This window comes from Chrysochloris asiatica, unplaced genomic scaffold (assembly GCF_000296735.1).
Source record: "Chrysochloris asiatica unplaced genomic scaffold, ChrAsi1.0 scaffold00026, whole genome shotgun sequence".
NCBI classification, from domain to species: Eukaryota; Metazoa; Chordata; class Mammalia; order Afrosoricida; family Chrysochloridae; genus Chrysochloris; species Chrysochloris asiatica.
This window is the reverse complement of record NW_006408544.1, coordinates 8,345,261-8,350,852: the sequence shown is the minus strand read 5'-3', so window position 1 is coordinate 8,350,852 and position 5,592 is coordinate 8,345,261. Positions and strand designations below refer to the sequence as shown.

The 5,592-nt window shown below is 41.7% G+C and overlaps 1 pseudogene; it reads right to left on the bottom strand.

Annotated features, from left to right (window-relative positions):
- Positions 1-263: 263 nt before the first annotated feature.
- LOC102823794 overlaps positions 264-5,592 on the bottom strand; it is a 23,972-nt pseudogene continuing 18,643 nt past the window's right edge.

Sequence of the window (5,592 nt, the reverse complement as noted above, 5' to 3'; positions counted from 1 at the left end):
GCCTGGAGTGGCTAGAAGAACAGAAGATACTTCTTGAAAGAAAGACCAACAGGAAAAATACAAAACAATAAAGGCAGTCCGGCTGATTACTTTTACAAGAACAAGCAAGTTGCTCACCCAGGAGACATCAAGGCAAGTGGTCGGGTCCCCTCAGGGCAAACTCCCTTCTAAGACTAAAACTCAATGGACTACACGAGCAGACATGTGCTTTGATTGGTGACCATGTTCATCACTGATAAAGGGAAGTGAGGCCAGTGCTGATTCTATAGCACCATGCAAATGCAAATGCAGTTCTTATTAGGATTCATTATAGGCCTCAAAGAATTCCCACAGAAAAAAATAATTCCATGGCAATGAGTGAATGTTCCTGAAATTTCCAAGCCTTTAGCCTTTATTGCAGGCAGCCAAACAGCCTTAGGAGCCACATATCCACCAGGAGCCATGCCTGTTCCTGTATAAAGTTCAAAAGGTCATTCAGACCACTGCTGACCACAGCAGAGTAGGTGAGGGAGCAAAGGTTGTAGGCACTGATGACAGGAGGAAGGACTGCCCAACCAGACTGTCTAGTCCTCCTCTCAAGAGATCCACTCCTCCCATCTGCATGGAGGACACCTGTGGCACATTGATTGGGGGACCAAGGTCAATGTTCAAAAGGTCTCCAAGCAGGTCACCTGAGTCTGTTCCAGGTTGGTTGCAGTGGTGGTGCCAACAGGACTGTCACCAACATCAGTGCTTCCATGATGAATTGGCAAGTGTTTGTGATGGATCCCATTACTTCCTTCTACAAAAGCATTGGGACGTTTATGGTATACAGAAGCCAAAGAACCAATGTGGCAGATTAGTTCACCCAGCAGAGTTGGCTCAATAAGATCTGTTTCCTCAGAGATCAATGGCTTCTCAGATAAGACTAATTCCTTTGTTGTGACAGGGTCCGTTGAGAGAAGGTGCCAGTAAATACAGGCCCAGTCATGAAGGTCAGGGTTATCAGAATCCTGGGTTGCCAAACTCAAGACCTGTTGGACCAGCTCCTGCATTTCTGATAGCGTCTTGAGAAATAGCTTCACTTTGGCAGTAAGCAGAGTGAGCTGCACCTGGATACTTTCATCATGGAAACCCTCCATGAAGCTCTCCAGTAATTCATCAGCATTGTCAATTCTTTCAGCGTATTCTCTCACTATCCAAATCATAGCTGCTCGAGCATCTGGTTCACCTAGTGAGTCGAAGTTCTCACACAGAGTAGCCATGATACTTTCATATTTATTGGGGTACTTGCAGAAGACGTCCCTGATGGCAACAATTACCTCTTGGACCACATAATTTACTTTAATCTGGATAAGATCAAGCAAAGTGCTCACACAGCACTCTGCAGATTGCTCCACCTTGATGGCACATCGTCCAATAGCTCGCACAAATTTACAAACAAAGTCAACATCTACTTCTGTGTTATACTCCTTCAGCTCTGCCAGAACCTGAGCAATGTTGGCTTGGGATGCCAAACGAATCATGATGTCCAGTTTCTCAAGTTTAACATAGATGGGATCATTGTGCTTCACAAAGAAGACTTAGATTTCTTGCTTCAGGATTTCAGGCCTTTTCTGGACAATTAGGTTGATGTTCCTCAAGGCAACATCCTGCACCTCTGGCTCCCCAGACAGCAAAGTGACAAGTTGTTGTTGTTGTCAGGTGCTATCGAGTCAGAACCGACTCATAGCGACCCCATGCACAGCAGAGCAAAACAATGTCCGATCCTGGGCCAACCTCACTACTGCTGCCACACTTGATGCCATCAATGATGCCACCTGGCTGATCCATCTAGTTGGGGGTCTTCCTCTTTTTCTCTGACCATCCACCTTACCCAACATGACATCCTTCTCCAGCAACTGTTCCCTCCTGACAATATATCCAAAAAAAGTAACAAATGGAGGGGCTAAATTCTTCAGCAGCATACTGTAGTAGTAAGAGTCCTTGGTTAACAACTCTAGAAATTTCATTAAGACTTGTACCACTGAGAGTACCACTGCTGAGCTGGCATGAGATAGCCAGGGAGTTACCTGCTCACAGGTTCTCTGAGCCTCTCCTCTTTCAGGTTGTAATTAGATAGCAGTCAAGAATGAAAATCTGGCCCCATTCAGTGCACTCATTCAGGGCTGTCAGCAGTTTATTAATGTTCTGTGGATTCAGATCAAGAGGATTGCCATTTGGGTGAGATTTGCTGACATCAGATAAGGCTCTACAGCATTAGTCACCACCATTGGATTTGACTCCGCTATGAGATCTCACAAAGAATTCAAGAATCCCTGACCTTCCACCATTTAGGCATTGATGTCATCGAGCCACACAGACAGCAGCTGTTTTCCGAACATAGGGGTCTTCATCTTTGCAGAGGTGTTCACAGAGATATTCTGCAATCTTGTCCACCCTTATGCAGCCCATGATTCTAACTGTCAATGCTCAAATAAATGGATTGGGATCTTCACAGTCCTTCACAAAGCTGTTGACAGCCATCATGGCCATGTCTGGCTGACTCTTAGCATATTTCATCATGTAGAGCTACACAGCTTCTTTAGTTCAAGATTATCAGTCTGCGTACAGTTCACTACATCTGGAAAAAGAGAGCTAGCATCCTTTCCCACCGTCATAGCAGCAATCACTTTCTTCCCAGCTTCCTTCCTCTTATCTTTCTTTTCATTGCTGAGCTCAGCCTTTAATTCAAAGAACTCTCCTTTTTTATTGGTTGTGAAGTACTTGGGAGTCAGTCACAGTTTTGATTCTTTAATGTGCACCTGAGACAGGGGCGGGGTAGGCAGCAGCAATCAGAATGCACCACCTGGGTGGTGCTGTAATGGTTTCCTGCCAGTCACTATGCCCTCTCCAGCTGTTATGGATACTCTTAATGTTACTTACAGACTAACTTTTGATTGGACAGGGCTTGGAACACATACCATTCATGACTATGAAGTTCTTAGAAATGAACTTCATGAGATAATGCCAATTGCTGCCTTTGGATAAAAACTTCAGAATTCTCAATTTTTCATGACCCCACCAAGGTTATCCACCACTCATCTGTCACTTTGTCACACTGTAGTGGCTTGTGAGTTGCTGTGATTCTGAAAGCTATGCCACCAGTATTTTAAATACCAGCAGGGTCACCCATGGTGGACAGGTTTCAGATGAGCTTCCAGAAGAAGAAAGATTAGGAAGGAGTAATGAACTACTTCTGAATCTTTAATCACTGAAAACCTTATGACTAGCAGAGAAACATTGTCAGATATAGTACCGGAAAATGAGCCCCTCAGGTTGGAAGGCAATCATAATGCAACTGAGGAAGAGCTGCCTCCTAAAAGTAGAGTTGACAGTGGTGACACGAATGGAGTAAAGACCTCAGGACCTTCATTTGCAGATGAGGCACAACTCAAAATGAAGAGAAACAGCTGTAAACATCCAATAATAATCAGAACATGGAAAGTACGAAGTATGAATCTAGGAAAATTTGAAACTGGCAAAAAATGAAATGGAACACATAAATGTCGATATCTTAGGCATTAGTGAGCTGAAATGGACTGGTATTGGCCATTTTGAATTTGACAACCACATTGTTTACTATGCCAGGAATGACAAATTGAAGAGGAAAGGTGTTGCATTCACTGTCAAAAAGAACACATCCAGATCAGTCATGAGGTACAACCCTGTTTGTGATAGGATAATATCCATACACCTACAGGGAAGCCCAGTTAATACCACTATTATTCAAATTTATGCACCAACCACTAAAGCCAGTGAGGATGAAATAGAAGAATTCTACCAAATTCATCATTCTGAAATTAATCAAACATGCAATCAAGATGTCTTGATCATTACTGGTGATTGGAATGCAAAAGTTGGGAACAAAGAGGAAGGATCAATATGGCCTTGGTGATAGAAATGATGCTGGAGATTGCATGATAAAATTCTGCAAAATCAATGATTTATTCATTTCAAATACCTTCTTTAGACAACATAACACATGACCATATACATGGACCTCGCCAGATGGAACACACAGAAATCAAATTGACTACATCTGTGGAAAGAAATGATGGAAAAGCTCCATATCATCAGTGAAAACAAGGCCAGGGGCAGACTGGAGCAGACCATCATTTGCTCTTATGCAAATTCAAACTGAAGCTGAAGAAAATGAAAACAAGTCCATGAGAGCCAAAATATGACCTTGACTATATCCCACCTGAATTTAGGGATCATCTGAAGAACAGATTTGATACATTAAACATTAAAGACAGAAGACCAGAAAAGTTGTGGGATGACATCAAGAACATCATACAGGAAGAAAGCAAAAGTCATTAAGATGACAAGAAAGAAGGAAAAGGTCAAAATGGATGTCAGAAGAGACACTAAAACTTGCTCTCCAGCATAGAAATGTTAAAGCAAATGGAAAAAATGAGGAGGTACAAGAGCTGAACAGAAAATCTCAAAGGTCACCTCGAGAACACAAAGTTAAATATTACAACAAAATGTGCAAAGATCTGGAATCAGAAAACCAAAAGAGAAGAACATGCTCAGCAATTCTAAAGCTGGAGGAACCAAAGAAAAAATTCAAACCTCGACTTCAATTATTGAAGGATTCTCTGAACAAATTATTGAATGATGCAGAAAGCAACAAAAGAAGATGGGAGGAATACACAAAGTCACTATACCAAAAGGAAACGGTTGATGTTCAAGAGAAAGTATATAATCAAGAGCCAATGATACTGAAGGAAGAAGTCCAAGGTGCATTGAAGGAATTGGCAAAGAACAAAGCACCAGGATTTCATGGAATAAAAATTGAAATATTTCAAGAAAGTGAGGCAGCACTGGAGTCACTCACTCATCTCTGCCAAGAAATTTGGAAGACAACTATCTGGTCGACTGATAGGAAGAGATCCATATTTATGCCCATTCTAAAGAGAGGTGACCCAATAGAATGCAGAAATCATCAGACAATCTATTTGATATCCCATGTGAGTAAAGTTTTACTAAAGGTAATACAGAAATAGCTGCAAGCATAAATTGACAGAGAACTTCCAGAGGTTCAAGCCGGATTCAGAAGAGGCCGTGGAACAAGGGATATCAGTGCGGATGTCTGATAGATCTTGGCTGAAAGCAGAGAATACCAGAAATATGTTTACCTGTGCCTTATTGACTACACAAAGTATTTCAATTGTGTGGATCATGACAAACTATTGACAACATTGTGAAGCATTCCTGAACACTTAATTTTGCTCATGACGAGACTGTACATGGACCAAGAGGCAGTTGTTCGAACAGAACATGGGAACACTGAATAGTTTAAAACTAAGAAAGGTGTGTGACAGGGCTGTATTCTTTCACCATACGTATTCAATTTGTATGATAAGCAAACTCAATCTGAGAAGCTGGATCATATAAAGAAAAATGTGGCATCAGGATTAGAGGAAGACTCATAACAACCTACGATATGCAGATGATACAACCTTGCTTGCTGAAAGTGAAGAGAACTTAAAATATTTACTGATGAAGATCAAAGAGCACAGCCTTCAGTATGGATTACATCTCAATGTCAAGAAAACAAATATCCTC